Genomic DNA, 16,813 nt, shown 5'->3' with positions numbered 1-16,813 from the left:
AGCTAGCACAGTGTCACTTTTGCCAAATTATTGTGTAAGATGTCTTAACGCACCATGAATCTTTCCTTCATAGTCCCTTTCACAGCTCATCATTACACAGATATTTGCATGAGTTTTTTTCTTTATTTCCTGTCTCCCCATTTGATTATGTGAGGAGGGTTGGAATCTTCTTTAATTTTTCTCACTGCTATGTCTCAGACATTTAAGGAATAAAATATAAAGTTGATCAATAATTTTTTATAGATAAGTGGAATGCATTCAACATTTTGCTCATTTACTTGAGAGAGGAGCCACATTTGCATGGTGTTTAATTCATGTTAGGTTCTGACTTCGCACTGAATCGAGTAGTTCACTTTCTCTATTAAAAAAGCTTTCCTAATTTTTCCAAGTTAAATATACCATTTTATTTCAAATTTTCTATACATCACTGAGTTTTTATTTCTAGGAGAATTTGTTTTTTCAAATTTTATATTAATTTTGATTGAATTGATCATGGACATGCAAATTCAGTTAAGTATATAGAACTTTTAATTTTAAAAGTATTTTTCTTGTATTACAACAATATATGCAATCAATCAGATGTTTTAGATCAGAGTTTTCAACTTCTGATAAAAATGGAAAAGCTGGAGGCCTTTTAAAAAGTGTTGATGCTGATTAAATCAATGATAACATTCTTTACTTTGTGGTTGTGTTATTCAAAACAAGGATTTTTAACAATGATAAAAATAAAGCTTGTTAGATCATTTTTAATGTAATAAATTGCTTCCTGAAGATTTGATTAAAGAGCAAACTAGGACAATACTTAACAATAAAATTTTTCAAACATGGCTCCAGGCCATGCAGACGACTTAGCTTGGGCTCAGGTTATCTTCCTTTGATGCCCTTCTCTTCTTCGAATGAATCTGTTTTGGAAGAAAACACAATTAAGATTATCCATCACAACAACCACTATCTCCAAATCTGTATTCATTCCTTTTATTCATTATAAGTCTCATCTACCTGATGAGATAACTTGTTTGAAGACAGGAATTGTATGCTGTTTAACAGAGCTTTGATTCTTCCACAGTTCAGTCATCCTTGCTATCCTGTGGGGGACTGGTTCTAGGATACCGCCCCCACACCATACCAGAATCTGTGAATGCTCAATCCCTTACATAGAATGGTGCAGTATTTGCATGTAACTAACACACATCCCCCCAAATCCTTTATTCACTTACTTAGAGATAGGATGACCCTCTGTCGCTCAGACTGGAGTGCAGTGTCGCGGTCACAGCTCACTGCAGCCTCAACCTCCTGGGCTCCAGAGATCTACCCACCTCAGCCTCTTGAGTAGCTGGGAATGCAGGTGTATACCACCACACCTGGCCAATTTTTTATTTTTATTTTTATTTTTAGTAAAGACAGGGTCTCACTATGCTGCCCAGGTTGGGCTCCCAAAGTGTTGGGATTACAAGTGTGAACCGCCATGCCTGGTCCCATGTACTTTAAGTCATCACTAATAAAATGTATCAATATTGTACAATGAAAAAAAAAAAAAAGTGTTGATGCAGCATGAGTCCCACACCCAAAGATCCTTATTTAATTGGCCTGGCATACATCCTGGAAATTTGTATTAAATATCCATAAGACGTTATAATATTCAGCCATCATTGAAAACTACTGTTTTAACAAGTTCACCTAAGCCTTCTCTTCTCGGGTTTTAATCGGATTTCGTCATTTGTATTTTTTTAAAAATCCATAAGATTCTAATCACCACAGTAGGAATCACTACTTTAGACAAGTATTATTTGCCTTTTATATTTATTTCATGTCAAGTGATCCTTCACTTTATATCTTTCAGAAGACTTTTTTTTCCCAAATAATATATTATGTGCCTAAAAATACCAACCTATTTCTTATTATATGTTTTATATTATTAATATTTGATGTTCAATAGATGTTTAACCCCATTGTTTATATTGAATATGAATGAAGTAATTAATTACACTCTTAAAGTGATCTATGTCTTTTCTTTGCAAATGTTATGACTACTTTGGTATATATTTACTGCACTGATGGGTTATGCAAAATATGTAAAATAATGGTTGAGACCATGACTTTGAGTTGCCGGGCTCAGTGACTGAGATTATTGACCAGTGGGTCAACCAGTAGACCAGTTACACAAAGTAAATTATTGCACATATCATGTAATTTGGAAGAGCAAATGTCCCAGAAGATGAGAAATGCATGCTGCCATTTTTATAAGGCTTGGGCCCGGAAGTTAGCACTTGCAGTTTATTCCACTGTTCAAACAATCAAAGGGCCAGATTCAAGAAGAGGGTATACAGACTCTGTTTTTTCAATGGGAGGACTGTGAAAATAATTTGGATCTATTTTAGAAGTTGCTACAGGAGCGCACTGAAAAAGTGCACAGAGTTACATCCTTTTCTTGCAATACAGTGAATTAAGCACTAAGACAGAATCTCTTACTAACAGCAGCTACGATTTGGGTATTATAAAAAGGACATCTTATACACATCAGGTTGCTGACAACAAACAAATAAATACGACAAATACTAAATGAAGGCTGATACTAAAAGAAATAGGTGAAACACTGAAGCTGTTTTTTCCCTTAAGGGCATTTGCAAAACCAAGTGAGTCTTTATTTCATGGAGCTCAGAGGGGGGACATAAAAACACAAGGTAAAAAGAGGAAAACTACAAATAACTAACCATTCTAAGGGATGCCAAAGAAAATCACCTGTTCTGAACATTGATGCTGATTGGAGGTGTAAAAACTTATCCTGAGGATTAGCAAAAATAAGCTGGTTTTATCTATATTTCTAGCGTGAATTCCCAGAATTGTGATGAATTGATAATGTTCTGAACACTTTAGTAGATAAATTATAATTTAATCAAAAAACAGAGCAATATACATCAATTAAGAAAAAAATACAGCTATACTCAACATGATCAGGTGTAGTGAGAGAAAGAAGCCAGACACACCACCATACATCCTGTGTAATACAGTTACATGAATTTCAAAAGTAGGCAGAACTAAAATACATTGTTTGGAGATGCATAATTGGGTGGAATAACTAGGAAAAAATTTGTAAGTGAATGCCAAAAAAATGACAATAGTTTACATTCAAATCCAGGTGAGAGAAGGTTAAAACCGATCAAGGCAAATTCAAAAATGTAAATTATTGGTGGAAGACGGGGGGCGGAGCAAGATGGTCGAATAGGAACAGCTCCAGTCTCCAGCACCCAGCACGAGCGACACAGAAGACCAGTGATTTCTGCATTTTCAACTGAGGTACTGGGGTCATCTCACTAGGGAGTGCCGGACAATCGGTGCTGGTCAGCTGCTACAGCCCAACCAGTGAGAGCTGAAGCAGGGCGAGGCATCGCCTCACCTGGGAAGCGCAAGGGGGAAGGGAATCCCTTTTCCTAGCCAGGGGAACTGAGACACACAACACCTGGAAAATCGGGTAACTCCCACCCCAATACTGCGCTTTAAGCAAACGGGCACACCAGGAGAATATATCCCACACCTCGCCGGGAGGGTCCCACACCCACGGAGCCTCCCTCATTGCTAACACAGCAGTCTGCGATCTAACCGGAAGGCAGCAGCGAGGCTGGGGGAGGGACGCCCACCATTGCTGAGGCTTAAGTAGGTAAACAAAGCCACTGGGAAGCTCGAACTGGGTGGAGCTCACAGCAGCTCAAGGAAACCTGCGTGTCTCTGTAGACTCCACCTCTGGGGACAGGGCACAGATAAAAAACAACAACAACAAAGCAGCAGAACCTCTGCAGACACAAACGACTCTGTCTGACAGCTTTGAAGAGAGCAGTGGATCTCCCAACACGGAGGTTGAGATCTGAGAAGGGACAGACTGCCTGCTCAAGCGGTCCCTGACCCCTGAGTAGCCTAACTGGGAGACACCCCCACCAGGGGCAGTCTGACACCCCACACCTCACAGGGTGGAGTACACCCCTGAGAGGAAGCTTCCAAAGTAAGAATCAGACAGGTACACTCGCTGTTCAGCAATATTCTATCTTCTGCAACCTCTGCTGCTGATACCCAGGCAAACAGGGTCAGGAGTGGACCTCAAGCAATCTCCAACAGACCTACAGCTGAGGGTCCTGACTGTCAGAAGGAAAACTATCAAACAGGAAGGACACCTATACCAAAACCCCATCAGTACGTCACCATCATCAAAGACCAGAGGCAGATAAAACCACAAAGATGGGGAAAAAGCAGGGCAGAAAAGCTGGAAATTCAAAAAATAAGAGCGCATCTCCCCCTGCAAAGGAGTGCAGCCCATCACCAGCAACGGATCAAAGCTGGTCAGAGAATGACTTTGGCGAGATGAGAGAAGAAGGCTTCAGTCCATCAAACTTCTCAGAGCTAAAGGAGGAATTACGTACCGAGTGCAAAGAAACTAAAAATCTTGAAAAAAGAGTGGAAGAATTGACAGCTAGACTAATTAATGCAGAGAAGGTCATAAACGAAATGACAGAGATGAAAACCATGACACGAGAAATACGTGACAAATGCACAAGCTTCAGTAACCGACTCGATCAACTGGAAGAAAGAGTATCAGCGATTGAGGATCAAATGAATGAAATGAAGCGAGAAGAGAAACCAAAAGAAAAAAGAAGAGAAGAAATGAACAAAGCCTGCAAGAAGTATGGGATTATGTAAAAAGACCAAATCTACGTCTGATTGGGGTGCCTGAAAGTGAGGGGGAAAATGGAACCAAGTTGGAAAACACTCTCAGGATATCATCCAGGAGCACTTCCCCAACCTAGTAGGGCAGGCCAACATTCAAATTCAGGAAATACAGAGAACGCCACAAAGATACTCCTCAAGAAGAGCAACTCCAAGACACATAATTGCCAGATTCACCAAAGTTGAAATGAAGGAAAAAATCTTAAGGGCAGCCAGAGAGAAAGGTCGGGTTACCCACAAAGGGAAGCCCATCAGACTAACAGCAGACCTCTCGTCAGATACTCTACAAGCCAGAAGAGAGTGGGGGCCAATATTCAACGTTCTGAAAGAAAAGAATTTTCAACCCAGAATTTCATATCCAGCCAAACTAAGTTTCATAAGTGAAGGACAAATAAAATCCTTTACAGATAAGCAAATGCTTAGAGATTTTGTCACCACCAAGCCTGCCTTACAAGAGACCCTGAAGGAAGCACTAAACATGGAAAGGAAAAACTGGTACCAGCCATTGCAAAAACATGCCAAAATGTAAAGACCATCGAGGCTAGGAAGAAACTGCATCAACTAACGAGCAAAACAACCAGTTAATATTATAATGGCAGGATCAAGTTCACACATAACAATATTAACCTTAAATGTAAATGGACTAAATGCTCCAATTAAAAGACACAGACTGGCAAACTGGATAAAGAGTCAAGACCCATCAGTCTGCTGTATTCAGGAGACCCATCTCACATGCAGAGACATACATAGGTTCAAAATAAAGGGATGGAGGAAGATCTACCAAGCAAATGGAGAACAAAAAAAAGCAGGGGTTGCAATGCTAGTCTCTGATAAAACAGACTTTAAACCCTCAAAGATCAAAAGAGACACAGAAGGCCATTACATAACGGTAAAGGGATCAATTCAACAGGAAGAGCTAACTCTCCTAAATATATATGCACCCAATACAGGAGCACCCAAATTCATAAAGCAAGTCCTTAGAGACTTACAAAGAGACTTAGACTCCCATACAATAATAATGGGAGACTTCAATACTCCACTGTCAACATTAGACAGATCAACGAGACAGAACGTTAACAAGGATATCCAGGAATTGAACTCATCACTGCACCAAGCGGACCTAATAGACATCTATAGAACTCTCCACCCCAAAACAACAGAATATACATTCTTCTCAGCACCACATTGCACTTATTCCAAAATTGACCACATAATTGGAAGTAAAGCACTCCTCAGCAAATGTAAAAGAACAGAAATTATAACAAACTGTCTCTCAGACCACAGCGCAATCAAACTAGAACTCAGGACTAAGAAACTCAATCAAAACCGCTCAACTACATGGAAAATGAACAACCTGCTCCAGAATGACTTCTGGGTACGTGACGAAATGAAGGCAGAAATAAAGATGTTCTTTGAAACCAATGAGAACAAAGATACAACATACCAGAATCTCTGGGACACATTTAAAGCAGTGTGTAGAGGGAAATTTATAGCACTAAATGTCCACAAGAGAAAGCAGGAAAGATCTAAAATTGACACTCTAACATCACAATTAAAAGAACTAGAGAGGCAAGAGCAAACACATTCAAAAGCTAGCAGAAGGCAAGAAATAACTAAGATCAGAGCAGAACTGAAGGAGATAGAGACACAAAAAACCCTCCAAAAAATCAATGAATCGAGGAGTTGGTTTTTGAAAAAATCAACAAAAGTGACAGACCGCTAGCAAGACTAATAAAGAAGAAAAGAGAGAGGAATCAAATAGACGCAATAAAAAATGATAAAGGGGATATCACCACCGACCCCACAGAAATACAAACTACCATCAGAGAATACTATAAACACCTCTATGCAAATGAACTAGAAAATCTAGAAGAAATGGATAATTTCCTGGACACTTACACTCTCCCAAGACTAAACCAGGAAGAAGTTGAATCCCTGAATAGACCAATAGCAGGCTCTGAAATTGAGGCAATAATTAATAGCCGACCCACCAAAAAAAGTCCAGGACCAGATGGATTCACAGCTGAATTCTACCAGAGGTACAAGGAGGAGCTAGTACCATTCCTTCTGAAACTATTCCAATCAATAGAAAAAGAGGGAATCCTCCCTAACTCTTTTTATGAGGCCAACATCATCCTGATACCAAAGCCTGGCAGAGACACAACAAAAAAAGAGAATTTTAGACCAATATCCCTGATGAACATCGATGCAAAAATCCTCAATAAAATCCTGGCAAACCGAATTCAACAACACATCAAAAAGCTTATCCACCATGATCAAGTGGGCTTCATCCCTGGGATGCAAGGCTGGTTCAACATTCGCAAATCAATAAACGTAATCCAGCATACAAACAGAACCAAAGACAAGAACCACATGATTATCTCAATAGATGCAGAAAAGGCTTTTGACAAAATTCAACAGCCCTTCATGCTAAAAACGCTCAATAAATTCGGTATTGATGGAACGTACCTCAAAATGATAAGAGCTATTTATGACAAACCCACAGTTAATATCATACTGAATGGGCAAAAACTGGAAAAATTCCCTTTGAAAACTGGCACAAGACAGGGATGCCCTCTCTCACCACTCCTATTCAACATAGTGTTGGAAGTTCTGGCTAGGGCGATCAGGCCAGAGAAAGAAATCAAAGGTATTCAGTTAGGAAAAGAAGAAGTCAAATTGTCCCTGTTTGCAGATGACATGATGGTATATTTAGAAAACCCCATCGTCTCAGCCCAAAATCTCCTTAAGCTGATAAGCAACTTCAGCAAAGTCTCAGGATACAAAATTAATGTGCAAAAATCCCAAGCATTCTTATACACCAGTAACAGACAAACACAGAGCCAAATCAGGAAGCATTTACAATTGCTTCAAAGAGAATAAAATACCTAGGAATCCAACTTACAAGGGATGTAAAGGACCTCTTCAAGGAGAACTACAAACCACTGCTCAGTGAAATCAAAGAGGACACTAACAAATGGAAGAACATACCATGCTCATGGATAGGAAGAATCAATATCGTGAAAATGGCCATACTGCCCAAGGTGATTTATAGATTCAATGCCATCCCCATCAAGCTACCAATGAGTTTCTTCACAGAATTGGAAAAAACTGCTTTAAAGTTCATATGGAACCAAAAAGAGCCCGCATTGCCAAGACAATCCTAAGTCAAAAGGACAAAGCTGGAGGCGTCACACTACCTGACTTCAAACTATACTACAAGGCTACAGTAACCAAAACAGCATGGTACTGCTACCACAACAGAGATATAGACCAATGGAACAGAACAGAGTCCTCAGAAATAATACCACACATCTACAGCCATCTGATCTTTGACAAACCTGAGAGAAACAAGAAATGGGGAAAGGATTCCCTATTTAATAAATGGTGCTGGGAAAATTGGCTAGCTGTAAGTAGAAAGCTGAAACTGAATCCTTTCCTTACTCCTTATACGAAGATTAATTCAAGATGGATTAGAGACTTAAATGTTAAACCTAATACCATAAACACCCTAGAAGAAAGTCTAGGTAGTACCATTCAGGACATAGGCATGGGCAAGGACTTCATGTCTAAATCACCAAAAGCAACGGCAACAAAAGCCAAAATTGACAAATGGGATCTAATTAAACTAAAGAGCTTCTGCACAGCAAAAGAAACTACCATCAGAGTGAACAGGCAACCTACAGAATGGGAGAACATTTTTGCAGTCTACTCATCTGACAAAGGGCTATTATCCAGAACCTACAAAGAACTCAAACAAATTTACAAGAAAAAAACAAACAACCCCATCAAAAAGTGGGGAAAGGGTATGAACAGACATTTCTCAAAAGAAGACATTCATACAGCCAACAGACACATGAAAAAATGCTCATCATCACTCGCCATCAGAGAAATGCAAATCAAAACCACAATGAGATACCATCTCACACCAGTTAGAATGGCAATCATTAAAAAGTCAGGAAACAACAGGTGTTGGAGAGGATGTGGAGAAATAGGAACACTTTTACACTGTTGGTGGGATTGTAAACTAGTTCAACCATTATGGAAAACAGTATGGCAGTTCCTCAAGCATCTAGAACTAGATGTACCATATGACCCAGCTATCCCACTACTGGGTATATACCCAAAGGATTATAAATTATTTTACTACAAAGACACATGCACACGTATTGCGGCACTATTCACAATAGCAAAGACTTGGAATCAACCCAAATGTCCATCTGTGACAGACTGGATTAAGAAAATGTGGCACATATACATCATGGAATACTATGCAGCCATCAAAAAGGATGAGTTTGCGTCCTTTGTAGGGACATGGATGCAGCTGGAAACCATCACTCTTAGCAAACTGTCACAAGAACTGAAAACTAAACACCACATGTTCTCACTCATAGGTGGGAATTGAACAGTGAGATCACTTGGACTCGGGAAGGGGAACACCACACACTGGGGCGTATCATGGGGGGGGGGGGGAGGGATTGCATTGGGAGTTATACATGATATAAATAATGAATTGATGGGTGCTGACGAGTTGATGGGTGCAGCACACCAACATGGCACAAGTATACATATGTAACAAACCTGCACATTATGCACATGTATCCTAGAACTTAAAGTATTTAAAAAAAAATTATTGGTGGAAGACTATAATTCACTGCTTTCAGTCATTAATAAATCAAAAGATAAGATTAATGCAGTTAACTAGTTTCAGATTAAGAATGTAGTATAATATTGTGAATAGAAATGGCAGAATACATCTATTAAATTGCACAATGAACATTATGAAAGTTGACCATGCACCAGGCCATAAAGTGTTAACCAATTTCAAAAATTTGGATCATAAAGACCTTATCCTTCGACTTTCATGCAATTAAATTTAATATAAATAAAGTTAATTCAAAATCATACATATATTTGGAAATAAACACATGATATCAAAAAAGGAATAACAAAAATCAGGAAATATTTAAAAAACAATAATGAAAATTCTACATATCAGTATTAATGATATATAGCTATAGCACAGCTAAAGGGGAAAATGTAGACTCTTGTATACTCATAGTAGAAAAAAGAAGAAAAGTAATTATCTGTCTGTAGAAATTAGGGAAAAAATCAAAATAATGGCAATGAAGCTAGAAATAATAAAAAAGGCAGAAATGAATAAAATAGAAAAGAAATGTGAAATAAAGATTATCAGAAAGGTAAAACCTTATATTTTTGTATATTTCAATAGCTTTGGGGATACAAGTGGTTTCTGGTTAATAGACGAATCATATAGTGGTGAATTCTGAGATCTCAGTGCACCTGTCACCGGAGTAGTGTACATTGTACCTGATATGTAGCTTTTTATCTCTGCCCCCATCCCACCCTCCCCCTTCTGAGTCTCTAAAGTCCATTATTTCACTCTGTATGCTTTGGCATGCTCATAGCTTGGCTCCCACTTATAAGTGAGAACTTAATGGTTCTTCTTTTTCCACTCCTGTATTACTTCACTTAGAATAATGCCCTCTGGCTCCATCCAAGTTGCTTCAAAGCACATTATTTTGTTTGTTTTAATGGCTGAGTAGTAGTCCATGGTGTGTATGTATATATACAATGTTTTCTTTATCCACTCATTAGTTGATGGATACTTAGATTGGTTCCACATTTTACAATTGTGAATTGTACTGCTATAAACATACATGTTCCAGTGTCTTTTTCATATAATGACTTCTTTTCTTTGGGTAGATACCCAGCAGTGAGTATCTAGCAGTGCTGGATCCACTGCTAGATCTACTTTTAGCTTTTTAAGGACTCTTTATACTGTTTTACATAGAGGTTGTACTAATTTACATTCCCACACTCAGTGCATAAGCATTCCCTTTTCAACACATCTATGCCAACATCTATTGTTTTTTCACTTTTTAATAATGGACATTCTTGCAAGAATAAGGTGGTATTTCATTGTGGTTTTAGTTTACATTTCACTGATGATTAGTGATATTGAACATTTTTCATATACTGCACAGAGCAATCTACAGATTTAGTGCAATTGCCATCAAAATACCAACATCATTTTTCACAGTATTAGAAAACACAATTCTAAAATTCATATGGAAGAAGAACTTCATTCTTTGAAAGCATTATAAAATTGATAAGCCTCTGGCAACCTTAATGGAGAGAGAGACAGAGAAAGAGAGAAGAGAGGATAATTAATGCAGAATTGAAAATACTGTTGATAATTGTAGTTGCAATGGATATTAAATATATAATAAGAGGATACTGAAGACAATTTTTTGTCAAAAATGTCAAATTTAGATAAAATGTATATATTCTTTGAAAAATGGAATTTAACAAAAACAACTCAAGAAGAAAATTCCTGAATAGTTTTATGATGATTAAAAAATAACTCACTTTAAGTGGAACCTTGATCCACTCACCCTTGTGAAGTGGGTCCTCCCAGCCAGATCCTTCCAGCCAGGGCCTCCAGCCACTGCCTGTGTTCCACGGGTTTGACAGAGTTGCAATTTCTCCCTGGGACAGAAAGCCTGAGGGATGGAGCAGGCCGCCACCTTGGTCATTTGGGCTAGTCAGCTGGTCCAGCCTGTGGGCCTTGGAAAGCCCAGACCAATCAGGGGATGAAAGGAAACCCAACACAGCACAGCTGCTCTACCAAAAAGCAGCCAGACTGCTTCTTTAAGCAAGTCCCTGATCCTTTTCCTCTTGACTGGGTGAGACCTCACAACTGGGGTCTCTAACCACCCCCTACAGATGCATTCAGACTGGCGATAGATCAGTACCTACTGGATGGAACTTCCAGAGGAAGGAGCAGGCTGCCATCCTTGTTGTTTTGCAGACTTCACTGGTGATACCTCTAGTTATGGGAAGAACTGAGGCAACTAGGGTCTGGAGTGAACCCCTAGCAAACTGCAGCAGCCCTATGGAAGAGTGGCCAGACTGTTGAAAGAAAAGCAAGTAAACAAACAAACAACAACAACAACAAAGTAATACCACAAAAACCCCATCCAAAGGTCAGCAACCTCAAAGATCGAAGGGTAGATAAGCCCACAAATATGAGAAGGAATCAACACAAAAGGACTGAAGACTCAAAAAGCCAGTGTCCCTTTTCTGCCAAATGACCACAACACTGCTCCAGTAAGGGCTAAGAACTAGGCTGAGGCTGAGATTATTGAAATTACAGAAGTAGGCTTCATAATGTGGGTAATAATGAACTTTGCTGAGGTAAAGGAGCTCATTGTAACCCAAAGCAAAGAAGTTAAGAATCATGATAATACAATACAGGAGCTGACAGTCAAAACAGCCAGTTTAAAGAGGAACATAACTGACCTGTTAGAGCTGAAAAACATCACAAGAACTTCACAATGCAATCACACATATTAATAGCAGAATAGAACAAGTGGAAGAAAGAACCTGAGAGCTAGAAGACTGGCTTTCTGCATTAAGACAGACAGACAAGAATGGAGGGAAAAGAATGAAAAGGAATGAACAAAAGCTCTGATAAATATGTGATTATGTAAAGAGACAGAATCTATGACTGACTGGGGTACCTGAAAGTGATAGGATAATAGAACCAAGCTGGAAAATACTTCAGGAGATCATCCAGGAGAACCTAGCAAGAGAGGCCAATATTCAAATTCAGGAAATGCAGAGAACCCCAGTAAGATACTCCACAAGATCATCCCCCAGACACATAATCATCAGATTCTCCAGGATCAAAATGAAAGAAAAATGTTAAGGGCAGTAGGATAGAAAGGGCAGGTCACCTACAAAGGGAAGCCCATCAGACCAACAACAGACCTCTTAACAGAAGCCCTACAAACCAGAAGAGTTTGGGGACCAGTGTTCAACATTCTTAAAAGAATTCCCAACCCAGAATTTCATATCCAGCTAAACTAAGCTTTATAAGTGATGAAAAAATAAGATCTTTTCAGACAAGTAAATGCTGAGGGAATTTGTTACCATCAGGATTGCAAAGGAAGCACTAAATATGAAAAGGAAAAACCATTACCAGTCACTACAAAAACACACTGAAGTACACAGACCAGTGACACTATGAACCGCCTAAACAAGTCTAGAAAATAACCAGCATCATGAGGCCAGAATCAAATTCACACATAACAATACTATCCTTAAATGTACATGGGCTAAATGCTGCAATCAAAAGACACAGAATGACAAGCTGGATAATGAATCAAGACCCATTGGTATGCTGTCTCCAAGAGACACATCTCACATGCAAAGACACATATAGCTCAAATAAAGGCATGAAGGAAAATTTACCAAGCAAATGGAAAACAGAGAAACTCAGGGGTTGCGATCCTAGTTTCTGACCAAACAGATTTTAAACCAACAAAGATCAAAAAAGACAAAGAAAGACATTCGTAATGGTAAAGTGTTCAATTCAACAAGAAGAGCTAACTATCCTAGATATATATGCACCCAATATAGGAGCACCCAGATTCAAGAAGCAGATTCTTAGAGAACTTCAAAGAGACTTAGTCTCCCACACAATAATAGTGGGAGGCTTTAGCACCACACTGACAATATTAGACAGATTATCAAGACAGAAAATTAACAAAGATATTCAGGACCTGAACTCAGTTCTAGATCAAGTGGACCTGATAGATATCTACAGAACTCTCTACTCCAAAACAATAGAATATACATTTTTCTAATTGCTGCAAAGGATTGACTCTAAAATTGATCACAAAATTGGAAGTAAAACACTCCTCAACAAATACAAAAGAACTAAAATCATAACTGTCTCTCAAACCACAGTGCAATCAAATTAGAACTCAAAATTAAGAAACTCACTCAAAACTACATAGCTACATGGAAACTGAACAACCTGCTCCTGAATGACTCTTGTGCAAATAATGAAACACACACACACACACAAAAATAGCCCAGGAAGTAGAAATTAGGAAGTTCCTTGAAACTAATGAGAACAAAGTGACAACATATTAGGATTAGGACTTCTGGGATGTAGCTAAAGCAGTGTTAAGAGGGAAATTTATAGCACTAAATACCCACATCAAAAAGCTAGAAAGATCTCAATTTAAAAACCTAACATCATAACTAAAAGAATCAGAGAACCAAGAACAAACCCCAAAGATAGCAGAAGACAAGAAATAACCAAGATCAGAGCTGAACTGAAGGAAATAGAGACAAAAAACTCTTCAAAAAACCAGTGATTCCAGGAACTTTTTTTTTTGAAGAAATTAATAAAATAGACTGCTAGCTACACTAATAAAGAAGAAAAAAAGATTCAAATAAACACCATCAGAAATGGTAAGGGGAAAATTACGACTGAAACCACAGAAAGGCAACCAACCATCGGAGAATACTGTAAACATCTCTATGCACATAAACTAGAAAATCTAGATGAAATGAATACATTCCTGAATACATACACCCTCCGAAGACTAAATTAGGAAGAAATCCCTCAAGAGACCAATAATGAGTTCTGAAATTTAGACAATAATAAATAACTTACCAGGCAAAAAAATAAATAAAAAATAAAAAATAAACACACACACACACAAATAGCCCAGGACCAGATGGATTCACAGCTGAATTATACCAGAGGTATAAAAAAGAGCAGATATCCTTCCTACTGAAACTATTCCAAAAAATTGAAAAGAGGGAGTTCTCCCTAACTATAAGGCCAACATCATCCTGATACCAAAACCTGGCAGAGATACAACAAATAAAGAAAACTTCAGGCCAATGTCCTTGATGAACATCGATGGAAAAATCCTTAGCAAAATACTGGCAAACCAAATCCAGCAGTACATCAAATAGCTTATCCACCACAATCAAGTTGGCTTCATCCTCAGATGCAAGGTTGGTTCAACAAACGCAAATCAATAAGCATAATTTATCACATAAATGGAACTAAAGACAAAACCATATTATCTCAATAGATGCAGAAAAGACCTTTGAAAAAAGTCAACATTCCTTTATGTTGAAAACTCTCAATAAACTAGGTGTTGAAGGAACATACCTCAAATTAATAAAAGCCATCTATGACAAACACACAGACAATATGGTACTGAATGGACAAAAGCTGGAGATATTCCCCCTTGAAAACTGGCACAAGACAAAGATGCCCTCTCTCACCACTCCTGTTCATCATAGTATTGGAAGTTCTGGCTCGGGCAATCAGGGAAGAGAAAGTAATAAAGTGTATTTAAACAGGGAGAGAGGAAGTCAAATTGTCTTTGTTTGTAGATGACATGATCCTATATCTAGAAAAGCTCATCATCTCAGTCAAAAAGCATCTTAAGCTGATAAGCAACTTCAGTAAAGTCTCAGCATACAAAATCAATGGCAAAAATTTCTAGCATTCCTATACGCCAATAACAGGCAAGCTGAAGCCAAATCATGAATGAATTCCCATTCACAATTGCCACAAAAATAATAAACTACCCAGGAATACAGCTAACAAAGGAAGTGAAGGACTTCTTCAAGGATAACTACAAAGCACTGCTCAAATAAATCAGAGATGACACAAACAAATGAAAAAACATTCTATGCTCATAGATAGGAAGAATCAATATTGTGAAAATGGCCATACTGCCCAAAGCATTTTATAAATTCAGTGCTACTCACGTTAAACTACCATGGACATTCTCCACAGAGTTAGAAAAAAAACTATTTTAAAATTCATATGGAACCAAGAAAGAGCTCAAATAGCCAAGACAATCTTAAGCAGAAAGAACAAAGCTAGAGGCATCACACTACCTCACTTCAAACTATACTACAAGGCTACAATAACCAAACTAAGAAATGCCACAATAACAGACACATGAACCAATGGAATAGAATAGAGAACGCTGAAATAAGACTGCACACATACAACCATCTGATCTTCGACAAACTTGACAAAAACAAACAATGGGGAAACAATTTCCTGTTTAGTAAATTGTGCTGAGAGAACTGAATAGCCATATGCAGAAAATTGAAACTGGACCCTTTCCTGACACCATATACAAAAACCAACTCATGATGGATTTAAGACTTAAATGTAAAACCCCAAACTATAAAACCCTAGAAGAAAATCTAGGCAATACCACTCAGGACATAGGCACAAGCAAAGATTTCATGACAAAGATGCGAAAAGCAATTGCAACAAAAGCAAAAAATAACAAATGGGATCTAAGTAAACTAAAGAGCTTCAGCACAGCAAAAGAAACTATCATCAGCGTGAACATACAGCCTACATAATGGGAGAAACTTTTTGCAATCTTCCCATCTGTCAAAGGTCTAATATTCAGCATCTACAAAGAACTTAGACAAATTTTCAAGAAAAAAAAATCAAACAACCACATCAAAGAGTGGGCAAAGAACATGAACAAACCCTTCTCAAAAGAACACATACATGCGGACAACAAACATATGAAAAAAAGCTCAACATCACTGATCATTAGAGAAATACAAATTAAAACCACAATGAGACATCATTTCACATCAGTCAGAATGACTATTATGAAAAAGTCAGAAGACAACAGATGGTGGCGAGGTTGTGGAGAAAAACAAATGCTTTTACACTGTTGGTGGGAGTGTAAATTAGTTCAACCGTTGTGGAAGACAGTGTGGCAATTTCTCAAAGACCTAGAGGCAGAAATACCATTTGACGGCCGGGCGCGGTGGCTCAAGCCTGTAATCCCAGCACTTTGGGAGGCCGAGACGGGCGGATCACGAGGTCAGGAGATCGAGACCATCCTGGCTAACACGGTGAAACCCCGTCTCTACTAAAAAAATACAAAAAATTAGCCGGGCGAGATGGCGGGCGCCTGTAGTCCCAGCTACTCGGGAGGCTGAGGCGAGAGAATGGCGTAAACCCGGGAGGCGGAGCTTGCAGTGAGCTGAGATCCGGCCACTGCACTCCAGCGTGGGCGACAGAGCGAGACTCCGTCTCAACAAAAAAAAAAAAAAAAAAAAAAAAAAGAAATACCATTTGACCCAGCAATCCCATTCCTGGGTGTATACCCAAATGAATATAAATCATTCTATTATAAAGACACATGCATGTGTATGTTCATTGCAACACTACTCACAATACAAAGACGTGGAATTAACCTAAATGCCCATCAAT

The 16,813-nt window shown here is 38.5% G+C and overlaps 1 long non-coding RNA gene across 1 annotated transcript; it reads right to left on the bottom strand.

Moving 5' to 3' along the window:
- Nucleotides 1–795: 795 nt before the first annotated feature.
- LOC117097989 lies at nt 796–16,169 on the bottom strand. Its single transcript, XR_004443132.1, has 4 exons — nt 16,154–16,169; nt 15,494–15,497; nt 13,198–13,207; nt 796–902 (listed from the first exon to the last, which is right to left on the bottom strand). It is a non-coding gene; the product is annotated as an uncharacterized LOC117097989 (long non-coding RNA).
- Between the last annotated feature and the right edge of the window lie 644 nt (nt 16,170–16,813).

This window comes from Trachypithecus francoisi, unplaced genomic scaffold (genome assembly GCF_009764315.1).
Source record: "Trachypithecus francoisi isolate TF-2019V2 unplaced genomic scaffold, Tfra_2.0 Lachesis_group15, whole genome shotgun sequence".
Classification (NCBI taxonomy): Eukaryota; Metazoa; Chordata; class Mammalia; order Primates; family Cercopithecidae; genus Trachypithecus; species Trachypithecus francoisi.
The sequence above is the reverse complement of the archived record's forward strand: the minus strand, read 5'-3'. Positions and strand labels throughout refer to the sequence as shown.